Raw genomic sequence first — 18,622 nt, forward strand, 5'->3', positions numbered from 1 at the left:
AGGCCACATAGTAAATAGCACAGACACAGAGTATATTGCCCAGCCATGTAGTATATTGCCCAGCCACGTAGTATATTGCCCAGCCACATAGTGTATTGCCCAGCCATGTAGTATATTGCTCAGCCACATGGTATATTGCCCAGCCATGTAGTATATTGCTCAGCCACGTAGTATATTGCCCAGCCATGTAGTATATAGCACAGAGATATAGTATATAGCACAGCTCACGCAGTATCTAACACAGCCACGTAGTATATAGCAATGTGGGCACCATATCTCTGTTAAAAAAATAATTAAAATAAAAAATAGTTATATACTCACCCTACGTAGGCCCCCAGATCCAGCCGAGGCGTTTACGATGCTCCTCGTGACGCTCCAATCCAAAGAGTGCATTACGTCATCATCTCATGAGACCGCAATGCATTGACCGGTCACCGGAGCATCGCAAGGAGCTAGAAAGGCCTGGGCTGGATCCGGAAGGTGAGTATATAATGATTTTTTATTTTTTTAACCCCTTCATGACCCAGCCTATTTTGACCTTAAAGACCTTGCCGTTTTTTGCAATTCTGACCAGTGTCCCTTTATGAGGTAATAACTCAGGAACGCTTCAACGGATCCTAGTGGTTCTGAGATTGTTTTTTCGTGACATATTGGGCTTCATGTTAGTGGTAAATTTAGGTCAATAAATTATGCGTTTATTTGTGATAAAAACGGAAATTTGGCGAAAATTTTGAAAATTTCGCAATTTTCACAATTTTAATTTTTATTCTGTTAAACCAGAGAGTTATGTGACACAAAATAGTTAATAAATAACATTTCCCACATGTTTACTTTCCATCAGCACAATTTTGGAAACAAATTTTTTTTTTGCTAGGAAGTTATAAGGGTTAAAATTTGACCAGCGATTTCTCATTTTTACAACGAAATTTACAAAACCATTTTTTTAGGGACCACCTCACATTTGAAGTCAGTTTGAGGGGTCTATATGGCTGAAAATACCCAAAAGTGACACCATTCTAAAAACTGCACCCCTCAAGGTACTCAAAACCACATTCCAGAAGTTTATTAACCCTTCAGGTGCTTCACAGAAGCAGAAGAAACATGGAAGGAAAAAATGAACATTTAACTTTTTAGTCACAAAAATTATCTTTTAGCAACAATTTTTTTATTTTCCCAATGGTAAAAGGAGAAACTGAACCATGTAAGTTGTTGTCCAAATTGTCCTGAGTACGCTGATACCTCATATGTGGGGGTAAACCACTGTTTGGGCGCACGGCAGGGCTTGGAAGGGAAGGAGTGCCATTTGACTTTTTGAATCAAAAATTGGCTCCACTCTTTAGCGGACACCATGTCACGTTTGGAGAGCCCCCGTGTGCCTAAAAATTGGAGCTCCCCCACAAGTGACCCCATTTTGGAAACTAGACGCTCCAGGGAACTTATCTAGATACATAGTGAGCACTTTGAAACCCCAGGTGCATCACAAATTGATCCGTAAAAATGAAAAAGTACTTTTTTTTCACAAAAAAATTCTTTTAGCCTCAATTTTTTCATTTTCACATGGGCAACAGGATAAAATGGATCCTAAAATTTGTTGGGCAATTTCTCCTGAGTACACTGATACCTCATATGTGGGGGTAAACCACTGTTTGGGCACATGGTAAGGCTCGGAAGGGAAGGAGCGCCATTTGACTTTTTGAATGAAAAATTATCTCCATCGTTAGCGGACACCATGTCGCGTTTGGAGAGCCCCTGTGTGCCTAAACATTGGAGCTCCCCCACAAGTGACCCCATTTTGGAAACTAGACCCCCCAAGGAACTTATTTAGATGCCTAGTGAGCACTTTAAACCCTCAGGTGCTTCACAAATTGATCTGTAAAAATGAAAAAGTACTTTTTTTTCACAAAAAAATTATTTTCGCCTCAATTTTTTCATTATCACATGGGCAATAGGATAAAATGGATCATAAAATTTGTTGGGCAATTTCTCCTGAGTACACCGATACCTCATATGTGGGGGTAAACTACTGTTTGGGCACTCGGCAGGGCTCGGAAGGGAAGGCGCGCCATTTGACTTTTTGAATGGAAAATTAGCTCCAATTGTTAGCGGACACCATGTCGCGTTTGGAGAGCCCCTGTGTGCCTAAACATTGGAGCTCCCCCACAAGTGACCCCATTTTGGAAACTAGACCCCCCAAGGAACTTATCTAGATGCATATTGAGCACTTTAAACCCCCAGGTGCTTCACAGAAGTTTATAACGCAGAGCCATGAAAATAAAAAATAATTTTTCTTTCCTCAAAAATGATTTTTTAGCCTGGAATTTCCTATTTTGCCAAGTGTAATAAGAGAAATTGGACCCCAAATGTTGTTGTCCAGTTTGTCCTGAGTACGCTGATACCCCATATGTGGGGGTAAACCACTGTTTGGGCGCACGGCAGGGCTCAGAAGGGAAGGCACGCCATTTGGCTTTTTAAATGGAAAATTAGCTCCAATCATTAGCGGACACCATGTCACGTTTGGAGAGCCCCTGTGTGCCTAAACATTGGAGATCCCCCAGAAATGACCCCATTTTGGAAACTAGTCCACCAAAGGAACTAATCTAGATGTGTGGTGCGGTGAGGACTTTGAACCCCCAAGTGCTTCACAGAAGTTTATAACGCAGAGCCATGAAAATAAAAAAAAAAAATTATTTTCTCAAAAATGATCTTTTAGCCTGCAATTTTTTATTTTCCCAAGGGTATCAGGAGAAATTTGACCCCAAAAGTTGTTGTCCAGTTTCTCCTGAGTACGCTGATACCCCATATGTGGGGGTAAACCACTGTTTGGGCACATGCCGAGGCTCGGAAGTGAAGTAGTGACGTTTTGAAATGCAGACTTTGATGGAATGCTCTGTGGGCGTCACGTTGCGTTTGCAGAGCCCCTGATGTGGCTTAACAGTAGAAACCACCCACAAGTGACCCCATTTTGGAAACTAGACCCCGAAAGGAACTTATCTAGATGTGTGGTGAGCACTTTGAACCCCCAAGTGCTTCACAGAAGTTTATAATGCAGAGCCGTGAAAATAATAAATACGTTTTCTTTCCTCAAAAATAATTATTTAGCCCAGAATTTTTTAATTTTCCCAAGGGTAACAGGAGAAATTTGACCCCAATATTTGTTGTCCAGTTTCTCCTGAGTACAGTGATACCCCATATGTGGGGGTAAACTACTGTTTGGGCACATGCCGGGGCTCGGAATTGAAGTAGTGACGTTTTGAAATGCAGACTTTGATGGAATGCTCTGCGGGCGTCACGTTGCGTTTGCAGAGCCCCTGATGTGGCTAAACAGTAGAAACCCCCCACAAGTGACCCCATTTTGGAAACTAGACCCCGAATGGAACTTATCTAGATGTGTGGTGAGCACTTTGAACCCCCAAGTGCTTCATAGAAGTATATAATGCAGAGCCGTGAAAATAATAAATACGTTTTCTTTCCTCAAAAATAATTATTTAGCCCAGAATTTTTTATTTTCCCAAGGGTATCAGGAGAAATTGGACCCCAAAAGTTGTTGTTCAGTTTCTCCTGAGTACGCTGATACCCCATGTGTGGAGGTAAACCACTGTTTGGGCACACGTTGGGGCTCAGAAGGGAAGTAGTGACTTTTGAAATGCAGACTTTGATGGAATGGTCTGCGGGCGTCACGTTGCGTTTGCAGAGCCCCTGGTGTGCCTAAACAGTAGAAACCCCCCACAAGTGACCCCATTTTAGAAACTAGACCCCCCCAAGGAACTTATCTAGATATGTGGTGAGCACTTTGAACCCCCAAGTGCTTCACAGACGTTTACAACGTAGAGCCGTGAAAATAATAAATCATTTTTCTTTCCTCAAAAATGATGTTTTAGCAAGCATTTTTTTATTTTCACAAGGGTAACAGGAGAAATTGGACCCCAGTAATTGTTGCGCAGTTTATCCTGAGTATGCTGGTACCCCATATGTGGGGGTAAACCACTGTTTGGGCACACGTCAGGGCTCGGAATTGAGGGAGCACCATTTGACTTTTTGAATACGAGATTGGCTGGAATCAATGGTGGCGCCATGTTGCGTTTGGAGACCCCTGATGTGCCTAAACAGTGGTAACCCCTCAATTCTACCTCCAACACTAACCCCAACATACCCCTAACCCTAATCCCAACTGTAGCCATAACCCTAATCACAACCCTAACCCCGACACACCCCTAACCACAACCCTAACCCCAACACACCCCTAACCCTAACCACAACCCTAATTCCAACTGTAGCCATAACCCTAATCACAGCCCTAACCCTAACCCTAACCCCAACACATCCCTAACCCTAATCCCAACTGTAGCCATAACCCTAATCACAGCCCTAACCCTAACCCTAACCCCAACACATCCCTAACCCTAATCCCAACTGTAGCCATAACCCTAATCACAACCCTAACCACAACACACCCCTAACCACAACCCTAATTCCAACCCTAACCCTAAGGCTATGTGCCCACGTTGCAGATTCGTGTGAGATTTTTCAGCATTTTTGAAAAATCCGCGTGTAAAAGGCACTGCGTTTTACCTGCGTATTTTCCGCGGATTTCTAGTGTTTTTTGTGCGGATTTCACCTGCGGATTCCTATTGAGCAACAGGTGTAAAACGCTGCGGAATCCGCACAAAGAATTGACATGCTGCGGAAAATACAACGCAGCGTTCCCGCGCGGTATTTTCCGCACCATGGGCACAGCGGATTTGGTTTCCATATGTTTACATGGTACTGTAAACCTGATGGAACACTGCTGCGAATCCGCAGCGGCCAATCCACTGCGGATCCGCAGCCAAATCCGCATCGTGTGCACATGGCCTAATTCTAAAGGTATGTGCACACGCTGCGGAAAACGCTGCGGATCCGCAGCAGTTTCCCATGAGTTTACAGTTCAATGTAAACCTATGGGAAACAAAAATCGCTGTACACACGCTGCGGAAAAACTGCACGGAAACGCAGCGGTTTACATTCCGCAGCATGTCACTTCTTTGTGCGGATTCCGCAGCGGTTTTACAACTGCTCAAATAGAAAATCGCAGTTGTAAAACCGCAGTGAAATGCGCAGAAAAAACGCGGTAAATCCGCCATAAATCCGCAGCGGTTTAGCACTGCGGATTTATCAAATCCGCAGCGGAAAAATCCGCAGAGGACCAGAATACGTGTGCACATACCGAAACCCTAACCCTACCCCTACCCCTAACCCTACCCCTAACCCTAGCCCTAACCCTACCCCTAGCCCTACCCCTAGCCCTAACCCTAGCCCTAACCCTAGCCCTAACCCTAACCCTACCCCTAACCCTACCCCTAACCCTACCCCTAACCCTAGCCCTAACCCAACCCCTAACCCTACCCCTACCCCTAACCCTAGCCCTAACCCTACCCCTACCCCTAACCCTAGCCCTAACCCTACCCCTAGCCCTAACCCTACCCCTAACCCTACCCCTAACCCTAGCCCTAACCCTAACCCTACCCCTACCCCTAACCCTAACCCTACCCCTAACCCTAACCCTATTCTAACATTAGTGGAAAAAAAAAATTCTTTATTTTTTTTATTGTCCCTACCTATGGGGGTGACAAAGGGGGGGGGTCATTTATTATTTTTTTTATTTTGATCACTGAGATAGATTATATCTCAGTGATCAAAATGCACTTTGGAACGAATCTGCCGGCCGGCAGATTCGGCGGGCGCACTGCGCATGCGCCCGCCATTTTGGAAGATGGCGGCGCCCGGGGAGAAGACGGACGGACCCCGGCAGGATCGGTAAGTATGATAGGGTGGAGGGGGAGCACGGGGGGGGGATCGGAGCATAGGGGGGTGAATCGGAGCGCGGGAGGGGTGGAACGGAGCACGGGGGGTAGAACAGAGCACGGGGGGGTGGAACGGAGCACGGGGGGTGGAACGGAGCACGGAGGGGGGTGGATCGGAGTGCAGGGGGGGTGATCGGAGCACGGGGGGGTGATTGAAGCACGGGGGGAGCGGACAAGAGCACAGGGGGGAGCGGAGCACAGGACAGAGGGGAGCCGGAGCAGTGTACCGGACAGATCGGGGGGCTGGGAGGGCGATCGGTGGGGTGGGGTGGGGTGGGGGCACATTAATGTTTCCAGCCATGGCCGATGATATTGCAGCATCGGCCATGGCTGGATTGTAATATTTCACCAGTTATAATAGGTGAAATATTACAAATCGCTCTGATTGGCAGTTTCACTTTCAACAGCCAATCAGAGCGATCGTAGCCACGAGGGGGTGAAGCCACCCCCCCTGGGCTAAACTACCACTCCCCCTGTCCCTGCAGATCGGGTGAAATGGGAGTTAACCCTTTCACCCGGCCTGCAGGGACGCGATCTTTCCATGACGCCACATAGGCGTCATGGGTCGGATTGGCACCGACTTTCATGACGCCTACGTGGCGTCAAAGGTCGGGAAGGGGTTAATATTAGATCCCGCGCCAATGTCGCTGATTGGTTGCAGCGGCTGTTCCTGGAGCAGTGCATGCAGAACTTTGAATGGTATGCTTCCAATTTCCCCTCTGATCTGTTTAAGGTGGGATTCATAATTTCCTACCTAGCAGGAGATGCTTTGGAATTGCTCAATCCCCTCTGGGAAGCAGAGGATCCCATCATCTCGGACCTAGAGGCCTTCCTGGGGGCCTTCTGTAACGTCTTCGATAAGCCAAGTAACGCATCTCCTGAAAAGTCTTCCCCCTCAAGCTTCCAGAGAAGGAGCAGACGAGAGAAACCTGTTGGTAAATCGTCACATCCATGCATTACCATTCAAGACTGTTAGCAGCGGGTTAATCAGCGTGATGTCCACAACGAGCAACAGAGAATGTTCATTTATTAAGAATTAAGAATATCCAGCATTACAACATGAGAACAGGATCAATCTGGTTTCTGAGAGAGAGAGATCTGCTGTGAGTCCTTTCAGCTTCAGCTACACACAAGAAATGTGCTCACAGGGAAGGGGGAGGAGGAACATCCTGTCTGGAAATGAGGACTTTTTTTTTTATTTTATTTTTTAACTTTGTTGACATGTGAACAATATGCATGCAGATATATAAATCACATCATATTAAACAAACAATAGTTGTTGCAATACATACAGATCAATATGCATTAGGCCAACAAAGACTCATCAGTTACACAACCTGCCAAAGCCGCAACCCGAACAAGATCCAATACGTCTGATAAGAGTGGGCTGGCAAACCCGCAGCCCGAATCTAGTCCTGAGAAGGAAATACGGTTTGGCTGCGGTTGTGTGAGACATCCAGACAGTTCCTGTCCCGGGAAGCCATTACTCCAGAACCTTGGGCCAGTAGGAGAGGCTGCCCTTGTCATAGTACTACCTCTCCACCAAAGTTTATGACTAGGGTTGAGCGAAACGGATTGGACAAATTCAAAAATCGCCGACTTTCGGCAAAGTCGGGTTTCATGAAACCCGACCCGATCCTAGTGTGGGATCGGCCATGAGGTCGGCGATCTGCGCGCAAAAGTCGCATTTCGTATTACGCTTTCAGTGCCATTTATCAGCCAATGAAGGAGGACGCAGAGTGTGGGCAGCGGGATGACATAGGTCTCGGTCCCCACCATCTTAGAGAAGGGCATGACAGTGATTGGCTTGCTTTCTGCGGCGTTACAGGGGCTATAAAGGGGCTTACACGCCGGCCGCCATCTTACTTCTGCCGATCTTAGCATAGGGAGAGGTTGCTGCAGTTTCATCAGAAGAAGGCATATAGTTAGGGAGGGAAGATTAACCCCCAAACTGCTTGTGCTGTAGCGATTTCCACTGTCCAACACCACCATTTTTTTGCAGGGACAGTGGAGGCTATATTTTTGTGCATCAGCTCTGTAGCTTATTAGGCTGCCTTATAAGGCTCCCTTATAGCTGCATTGCTGTTTGTACGCCGCTGTGCAAACCAACTGCTTTTTTAAAAGCAAAAATCCTGTTGCTCCTTTCTGCACAGTTATCTTGTTTATTTGTCCACACTTTTGTGTGCAGCAGTCCTTTTTATTGCTGCCATACTTTTCCTGAGATTATTGTAGGGAGATTGAAATTGTACTACAGTCCTTGTATTTTTTCATATATCTTCCAGCCACTTTCTGCCACTTACATTGTGTTGTTTTATGCACTGGGCCTGAGTTTTGTTTCAGTCTCCCCGCCAAAAAAGTGAGACTCAAATTCTCACAAAGTGGATATACTGCAGTCCTGTTAGATTTTCGTATGTCAGCCAGCCACTTTCTGCCACTTAGATTGCGTTGTTATATACACTGGGCCTGAGTTTTGGTTCAGTCTCCCCCCCCAAAAAAGGGAGATTCAAATTCTCACAAACTGGATATACTTCAGTCCTGTAAGGCTACGTTCACATCTGGGGTGTTGGGCGCAGCGTCGGTGACGCATACCGACGCATGTGTCATGCGCCCCTATCTTTAACATGGGGGGCGCATGGACATGCGCCGGTATGCGTTTTGCGACGCATGCGTCATATTGACGCACAGAGAGGGCACAGAAAACGCTACTTGCAGCGCTTTTCCTGCACAGAAATTCCTGCTCTGTACGATCCTATGACAACGCATGCGTTGCAAAACGCTGCGTTGTGTATTTGCGTTGTTGTTCGCGTTGCGTCGCGTCGCCGACGCTGCGCCCAACACCGTAAATTTGAACGTAGCCTTAGTTTGTCGTATATCAGCCAGCCACTTTCTGCCACTTACATTGTGTTGTTTTATACACTGGGCCTGAGTTTTGGTTCAGTCTCCCTCAAAAAAAGGGAGATTTAAATTCTCAACAAGTTTATATACACCTTTTACCTTGTTTTACAGTACCATATAACGGTTGTTATTTTGGTTAAATTTTCCAAAAAATGAGGAAGTCTGGTGGAAGAGCCAGTGGGTGGTGGTTGCCAGCTGGTACTGATGGTGATGGTGGTGGTGGTGGTGTTGGTGCATCTGGTGGTAGTGGCAAAAGCACAATAGCACCTAAGGCTGGAGGTCAAATTATTTTGCCCCACCTTCCCCTACTGACACGTAGCTTGCCGGAAAAATGTCTTGCTTTTGGCCTCCTCTTACTGACTTCTCCAATTCCTCCATTTGCAGCTGCTGAATGTCCACCATAGGCCATTTTTATACCTTCCTAAATGGGCTGACTCCCCCCCACAGGGCCATGGTCCCTACCTGGCGCAAGCACCCGTGCGAGTGCCGTTTGCCTGGACAGGTGGGTGTGCCCACTCTTGGGCGACGGCACTGGCACAGGGTCCCTCATAGTACAATGAAGTGTCTCTGACGGTGGTGGTGCACAACCAACGTCAGACACACCGTCGTAATATGAGGGGCACTGTGCCAGTACCGCCGCCCACGAGAGAGTGTTCCCCCCCAGCTCGAACAGTGCTCTACCACTTGCAATACTTACCTCTCCCTGCTCCACCACTGTGTAGTCTGTGCTGTTAAATCCGTCAATGGCACTGACAATACAAATTTGATGAAATGATAGATGATAGTTAAAATATACAGGGGCCCTGGCCTCCATTTAGACCAGTTAATACTTTGCGCCTACTACCACTGTCTGCTACTCAGCAGAGGAGCCCACCCCTGTACCTAGCTATGCCACCTGTTTAGTCCTGTTACCAATTTTGAACTGCATTTAGCTTACTTTATTCTTTGGGCCTACTAACTGCGTCTGCCACTCATTACAGTTGTTCTCCACTGAACAAAGCAATGTCGCCCGTTTAATCCTGTTAACAATTTTGAACTGCATTTAGCCTACTTTAGTATTTGGGCCTACTAATTGTGTCTGCTACTCATTACAGTTGTCCTCCACTGAACAAAGCAATGCCGCCTGTTTAGTCCTGTTACCAATTTTGAACTGCATTTAGCCTACTTTATTATTTGGGCCTATATCTGTGTTTCCTCCTCATCCTGTCCATTGCCCAGCCACTGCTAGATGAGTCTGCTGGTACATTGACCCAGACCACTTCATTCCCCTTGCACTCTACACAGCTAGAATCTGACCCTGCTGAAAGTCAGATTCCCCTTCCCGCATACTATACCAACTTACACGGGGGCAAAGAGGAAGGTGCAGATGAAAGTGCAGGTTCCTTCATCAGGTGGGGGGGCATACTCGTTGGCGACATCACTGGCACAGGGCCCCTCATAGTATGCAAAAGTGTCTCTGCCAGTGGGAGGCACCACCCGCCGTCAAACACACCGCTGTACTATGAGGGGCCCTGTGCCAGTGGACCCCCCTGCTTGCTCTGGATCACAGCACTTGCAAAGTTGAAATACTTACCTCTCCCTGCTCCACCACCATGACGTATTCCACATTTCCTGGGCCCACGAATATCTTGAGCCAGCCCTACCCCCCACAACTTTAGCCAAATGACCCCCAGTTTTCAATGCCTAACTATTATTATAAAGTAAATTAAGATTGACAAGCTTAAGAAATAAGAATTGATGTTTTTGGCATTAAAATGGGCACTGTAGGTGTTTTCCTGTCCTCCACTCACTACCGACTTTGATTCCCCATTGACTTGCATTGGATTTCGTGTTTCAGTCGGCCCCCGACTTTTCGCAATAGTCGGCCGATTTCACCCGACCCGACTTTCGATCTGAAAAAAGTAAAAGTCGCTCAACTCTATCTATGACTGTTGCTGTGTCTAGTGAGAGCTTTGGTGTTATTAAGCTGCCAGCTATGTGGATAAGGGTCACCTCTGTCCTTCTTCTCCAGAACCTGACAGAGGTGTGGGTTGGTGATGGCCTAGCCCTACCTATGAGTAGTCCAGTTTTTAAACAACAACTACAGCTCCAAGTCGGAGTGCTATACACAGAGACATTTGTCTTCCACGTGCTGTCCGGTATGCCCATCGGTCTTTCAGAGTCGGGAACTCTCCTGCCTGTTCTGGTTTGTAGACCCAGTGTGGTGCTGCGTTTGGGACTACCAAATCATGAGTGGTGTCTAGTTCCAATACGTTGAGGTCAGTCAACAGTGTCGTCACGTTCTCCACCTGATCTGCTGGTCATTGAGTCATGGTGTCATGGTATGCTGACGTCACTGAAGAAAGAGAAGCAGAGGCGTTCTCTCCACATATCTCTAATGATGATACCAGTGATCAGTTCCCAGGAACATCTCTGCCGCTTGAATGTTTTTTTCTGGATAATGGGCTGAAGATGGATCCTGTGAGGGTACCCTCAGCTTCCGTGTGGCTGGCTGGTGAAGATACCAAAATGGAAGTTTTCTTGTCTCTGCTTTCCCCTGATCGGGAGGAGAAGGTCCAGTTTTCTCGGGATTACGGGCAGAAGTTGAACCTTGTCGGCTTGACGAAGAGGGGCTGTAAAGGGGGAGACACTGTAACTACCCTGCTGGCATCACTGCATGGCCTCCCATCCCCCACCTACCTTACACACCAACTTACTCACTATCCCGGGCCATGCTGTGAGTTTTGTCTTCTGCCGGCTCCATGCTGTGTACCTCATGTCTTCTGCCCGCTCTTTGCATACTTCCTGGCTGTGTGCCTCCACGGACACTTTGCCAGGAAGTCCATGTTACTGTTCGGGTTCTGCTCGAACACAGCTTCTAATCGCTGGTGAAATCATTACCGCTGGTCAGAGAGCTGTGATTCCCAAGTTGTCAAAAGACAGCGTGAGTGTGCAACTGTGATCTGAGGTATATCACCTCCGGTCACTGGTGTCAGCCAATGGGACTACTGCTCCCATCAGCTCAAGCCTGCGGCTGCTAATAAAAGTGAGAGCAGGAGCAGCTGATAGGAGAATTCATCAGCTGGCTTCTGCACTGTAAATAACTAATTTTTGATAACCAGCCAGGCAAAACTCAAAGTTGGGGCCTACAGCCCTCAGCAAGGCTGGCTATCAAGAATAGAGGGATCCCCACGCCGTATTTTTTAAATTATTAAAATAAATAATTTTAAATTTAAATAAATTTAAAAAAATCTCCCCATTTTTGACAACCAGCCTTGCTAAAGCAGACAGAAGGGGGCTGGTATTCTCAGGTTGGTAAGGGGCCATGGATATTTCCCCCCTAGCCTAAAAATAGTAGCCCGCAGCTGCATCTATTAGATGCGCCAGTTCTGGTACTTTGTACAGCTCTTTTCACTTGCCCTGTAGCGGTGGCGGTATTGCTTGGAGAGGAAAAAAACAGGACCCGGAAGGAAGCAGATTCCTCAAGTGTTCCAGAGAAATCTCACAAAATCTCACAACCCCACTGGTTCATTTTTATGGGGTTGATGTCACCTTCGTATTGTCCGGTGTCATCAAGCCTGCAGATTACTAATGGAGAGACACCTATCCATTATTAATCCTATAGTTATATGGTAAATAAAGACACGGCCAGAATAAAGTCTTTTATTTGAAGTAAAACAAAACACACTTTTACTTTTTTATTTAAAAATAACAAACACAGTTATGTTCACCTAATGCCTAATTCCACTGAATCCCTCGTATCCAGTAATAAAACAAAAATAAAAATTGACAATATCCCTCACCTGTCCAGCGTTCTGTCCCATGCCATAATCAATGTCTGGGTGATAAACAGTTTTCAACCTGGGTGGTGCCAAGATGCGTCCGTCCAGACTGAGAACCACTGGTGAATGAGTTGCTGTGAGCGAAGCCTCAGTGACTAGTGGTGAGATCATCAAGGTTACTGTTGGTCACTGAGGCTGCATTCCCAGCTGGGCTGAAATGGATAACCTTGGTGAGATCCCTGCTAGCACCTTAAAGTCTCACAGGGCTAGCGGTGATCTCACCAAGGCCACTGCAGTTCAGCTTGCAGGGAATGCAACCTCACGTGACAGGAGGTAACCTCAATGATATTACCGCTGGTCACTGAGGCTGCATTCCCAGCTGGGCTGAAATGGATAATCTTGGTGAGATCCCTGTTAGCACCTTAAAGTCTCACACTCACAGTGCTAGCAGTGATCTCACCAAGGTCACTGCAGTTCAGTTCGGCTGGGAATGCAACCTCACATGACAGGAGGTAACCTCAATGATATTATCGCTAGTCGCTGAGGCTGCACTCCCAACAGTTCAGGCACCAGTGGTTCTTAGCCTGGACGGTCACATCTTGGCACCATCCAGGTTGAAAACTGTTTATCCCCCAGACATGGATGACGGCGTACGACAGAACGACAGATAGGTGAGACATATTGTTGTTTTTTATTTTTGTTTTCTTATAGGAGATTTGGGATTCAGTGGAATTAGGTGTTAGGTGAATATAACTGTGTTTGTTATTTTAAATAAAAATGGAAAACTGTGTTTTGTGTTTTATGTAAAATAAAATACTTTATTCTGTCTGTGTCTTTATCATATAACTATAGGATTAGTAATGGATATGTGTTTTATAGACACCTTTCCAATAGTAATCTGTGGGCTTGATGTCACCAGACAATACAAAGGTGACATCAACCCAACAAAATGAACCCCACTTGCCACCACTACAGGGCAAGTGGAAAGAGCTGGCAAAGCGCCCGAATTGGTGCATGTAATAGATGTGCCTTTTCGGGGTGGCTGCTATTTTTAGGCTGGGGGACAATATCTATGGCCTTTTATCAGCCAGAGATCACCAGCCCCCAGCTGTCCACTTTGGCAAGGCTGGTTCTCAAAAATGGGAGGAACTCCACACCATTTTTTAAAATTATTTATTTAAATAATTACAAACTGCGATGTGGGAACCCCTCTATTCTTGATAACCAGTCTTGTTTAAGCTGACAGCTGAGGGTTGCAGCTCCAAGCAGTTTTTTTAAAGTATTTATTTACAGCGCTGGAGCGGGTAGATGAATACTCTCATCAGCCACTCCTGCTCTCACTGTTATTAGCGGCAACAGGCGTCAGCTGATGGGAGCCGTAGTTCCATTAGCTGACACCAGTGACCGGAGGTGAACTTTATAGCTCCAACAAAGTATTAATCCACACAATGGGGAAGCCCACTCAGTGCACAGGTAATTGCATGAACTGATGCTGCAAGCATATATACAGCAGTAAGTGCTCCGTAAGTTGGGGTGCCACTCCAAAGAAAGTAGCCACAACAGATGCAAAAATTGAACAAAATGGATGGCACTCACCAGTTAAAAAAACTTCTTTATTCCAATACATTAAAACATCGGCATCGGGAGGATGGGAGCAGGAGTGGAATGGACGACAGCTGTTTCGCACTGCAGTGGAGCTCCTACTAGTCACACAGGTGAGTGAAACTGACATCACCTCTTAACCCCTTCCCGACCCATGACGCCACGTAGGCGTCATGAAAGTCGGTGCCAATCCGACCCATGACGCCTATGTGGCGTCATGGAAAGATCGCGTCCCTGCAGATCGGGTGAAAGGGTTAACTCCCATTTCACCCGATCTGCAGGGACAGGGGGAGTGGTAGTTTAGCCCAGGGGGGGTGGCTTCACCCCCCTGTGGCTACGATCGCTCTGATTGGCTGTTGAAAGTGAAACTGCCAATCAGAGCGATTTGTAATATTTCACCTATTATAACTGGTGATATTACAATCCAGCCATGGCCGATGCTGCAATATCATCGGCCATGGCTGGAAACACTAATGTGCCCCCACCCCACCCCACCGATCGCCTCCCCAGCCCTCCGATCTGTCCAGTACACTGCTCCGGCTCCCCTCCGTCCTGTGCTCCGCTTCCCCCGTGCTCTTGTCCACTCCCCCCCGTGCTCCAATCACCCTCCCCCGTGCTCCAACCACCCCCCCTGCACTCCGATCCACCCCCCCTGCAGTCCGATCCCACCCCCGATGCTCCAATGCACCCCCCCGTGCTCCGTTCCACCCTTCCCGCGCTCCGATCCACCCCCCCATGCTCCGATCCCCCCCCCCGACCCCATCATACTTACCGATCCTGCCGGGGTCCGTCCGTCTTCTCCCTGGGCGCCGCCATCTTCCAAAATGGCGGGCGCATGAGCAGTGCGCCCGCCGAATCTGCCGGCCGGCAGATTCGTTCCAAAGTGCATTTTGATCACTGAGATAGATTATATCTCAGTGATCAAAATAAAAAAAATAATAAATAACCCCCCCCCCCCCCCCCGTTTGTCACCCCCATAGGTAGGGACAATAAAAAAATAAAGAAAAATTTTTTTTTCCACTAATGTTAGAATAGGGTTAGGGGTAGGGTTAGGGTTAGGGGTAGGGTTAGGGGTAGGGTTAGGGGTAGGGTTAGGGGTAGGGTTAGGGGTAGGGTTAGGGTTAGGGGTAGGGTTAGGGCTAGGGTTAGGGCTAGGGCTAAACCACTGCGGATTTATGGCGGATTTACCGCGTTTTTTCTGCGCATTTCACTGCGGTTTTACAACTGCGATTTTCTATTGGAGCAGTTGTAAAACCGCTGCGGAATCCGCAGAAAGAAGTGACATGCTGCGGAATGTAAACCGCTGCGTTTCTGTGCAGTTTTTCCGCAGCATGTGTACAGCGATTTTTGTTTCCCATAGGTTTACATTGAACTGTAAACTCATGGGAAACTGCTGCGGATCCGCAGCGTTTTCCGCAGCGTGTGCACATACCTTTAGAATTAGGCTATGTGCACACGGTGCGGATTTGGCTGCGGATCCGCAGCGGATTGGCCGCTGCGGATTAGCAGCAGTGTTCCATCACGTTTACAGTACCATGGAAAACCAAATCCGCTGTGCCCATGGTGCGGAAAATACCACGCGGAAACGCTGCGTTGTATTTTCCGCAGCATGTCAATTCTTTGTGCGGATTCCGCAGCGTTTTACACCTGTTCCTCAATAGGAATCGGCAGGTGAAATCCGCACAAAAAACACTGGAAATCCGATGAAAATCCGCAGGTAAAACGCAGTGCCTTTTACCCACGGATTTTTCAAAAATGATGCTGAAAAATCTCACACGAATCGGCAACGTGGGCACATAGCCTTAGGGTTAGGGTTGGAATTAGGGTTGTGGTTAGGGTTAGGAGTGTGTTGGGGTTAGGGTTGTGGTTAGGGGTGTGTTGCGGTTAGGGTTGTGATTAGGGTTATGGCTACATTTGGGATTAGCTTAGGGGTGTGTTGGGGTTAGTGTTGGAGGTAGAATTGAGGGGTTACCACTGTTTAGGCACATCAGGGGACTCCAAACGCAACATGGCGCCACCATTGATTCCAGCCAATCTCGTATTCAAAAAGTCAAATGGTGCTCCCTCAATTCCGAGCCCTGACGTGTGCCCAAACAGTGGTTTACCCCCACATATGGGGTACCAGCATACTCAGGATAAACTGCGCAACAATTACTGGGGTCCAATTTCTCCTGTTACCCTTGTGAAAATAAAAAAAATGCTTGCTAAAACATCATTTTTGAGGAAAGAAAAATGATTTTTTATTTTCACGGCTCTGCGTTGTAAACGTCTGTGAAGCACTTGGGGGTTCAAAGTGCTCACCACATATCTAGATAAGTTCCTTGGGGGGTCTAGTTTCTAAAATGGGGTCACTTGTGGGGGGTTTCTACTGTTTAGGCACACCAGGGGCTCTGCAAACACAACATGACGCCCGCAGACCATTTAATCAAAGTCTGCATTTCAAAAGTCACTACTTCCCTTCTGAGCCCCGACGTGTGCCCAAACAGTGGTTTACCTCCACACATGGGGTATCAGCGTACTCAGGAGAAACTGGACAACAACTTTTGGGGTCCAATTTCTCCTGTAACCCTTGGGAAAATAAAAAATTCTGGGCTAAATTATTATTTTTGAGGAAAGAAAACGTATTTATTATTTTCACGGCTCTGCATTATATACTTCTATGAAGCACTTGGGGGTTCAAAGTGCTCACCACACATCTAGATAAGTTCCTTTCGGGGTCTAGTTTCCAAAATGTGGTCACTTGTGGAGGGTTTCTACTGTTTAGCCACATCAGGGGCTCTGCAAACGCAGCGTGACGCCCGCAGAGCATTCCATCAAAGTCTGCATTTCAAAACGTCACTACTTCAATTCCGAGCCCCGGCATGTGCCCAAACAGTAGTTTACCCCCACATATGGGGTATCACCGTACTCAGGAGAAACTGGACAACAAATATTGGGGTCAAATTTCTCCTGTTACCCTTGGGAAAATTAAAAAATTCTGGGCTAAATAATTATTTTTGAGGAAAGAAAACGTATTTATTATTTTCACGGCTCTGCATTATAAACTTCTGTGAAGCACTTGGGGGTTCAAAGTGCTCACCACACATCTAGATAAGTTCCTTTCGGGGTCTAGTTTCCAAAATGGGGTCACTTGTGGGGGGTTTCTACTGTTAAGCCACATCAGGGGCTCTGCAAACGCAACGTGACGCCCACAGAGCATTTCATCAAAGTCTGCATTTCAAAACGTCACTACTTCACTTCCGAGCCCCGGCATGTGCCCAAACAGTGGTTTACCCCCACATATGGGGTATCAGCGTACTCAGGAGAAACTGGACAACAACTTTTGGGGTCAAATTTCTCCTGTTACCCTTGGGAAAATAAAAAATTGCAGGCTAAAATATCATTTTTGAGAAAATATATTTTTTTTTTCATGGCTCTGCGTTATAAACTTCTGTGAAGCACTTGGGGGTTCAAAGTCCTCACCACACATCTAGATTAGTTCCTTGGGGGGTCTAGTTTCCAAAATGGGGTCATTTCTGGGGGATCTCCAATGTTTAGGCACACAGGGGCTCTCCAAACGTGACATGGTGTCCGCTAATGATTGGAGCTAATTTTCCATTTAAAAAGCCAAATGGCGTGCCTTCCCTTCCGAGCCCTGCCGTGCGCCCAAACAATGGTTTACCCCCACATATGGGGTATCAGCGTACTCAGGACAAACTGGACAACAACATTTGGGGTCCAATTTCTCTTATTACACTTGGCAAAATAGGAAATTCCAGGCTAAAAAATCATTTTTGAGGAAAGAAAAATTATTTTTTATTTTCATGGCTCTGCGTTATAAACTTCTGTGAAGCACCTGGGGGTTTAAAGTGCTCAATATGCATCTAGATAAGTTCCTTGGGGGGTCTAGTTTCCAAAATGGGGTCACTTGTGGGGAAGCTCCAATGTTTAGGCACACAGGGGCTCTCCAAACGCGACATGGTGTCCGCTAACAATTGGAGCTAATTTTCCATTCAAAAAGTCAAATGGCGCGCCTTCCCTTCCGAGCCCTGCCGAGTGCCCAAACAGTGGTTTACCCCCACATATGAAGTATCGTCGTACTCGGGAGAAATTGCCCAACAAATTTTATGATCCATTTTATCCTATTGCCCATGTGAAAATGAAAAAATTGAGGCGAAAAGAATTTTTTTGTGGAAAAAAAAGTACTTTTTCATTTTTACAGATCAATTTGTGAAGCACCTGAGGGTTTAAAGTGCTCACTAGGCATCTAGATAAGATCCTTGGGGGGTCTAGTTTCCAAAATGGGGTCACTTGTGGGGGAGCGCCAATGTTTAGGCACACAGGGTCTCTCCAAACGTGACATGGTGTCCGCTAAAGAGTGGAGCCAATTTTTCATTCAAAAAGTCAAATGGCGCTCCTTCCCTTCCGAGCCTTACCATGTGCCCAAACAGTGGTTTACCCCCACATGTGAGGTATTGGTGTACTCAGGAGAAATTGCCCAACACATTTTAGGATCCATTTTATCCTGTTGTCCATGTGAAAATG

This window comes from Ranitomeya imitator, chromosome 3 (genome assembly GCF_032444005.1).
Source record: "Ranitomeya imitator isolate aRanImi1 chromosome 3, aRanImi1.pri, whole genome shotgun sequence".
Lineage (NCBI taxonomy): Eukaryota > Metazoa > Chordata > Amphibia > Anura > Dendrobatidae > Ranitomeya > Ranitomeya imitator.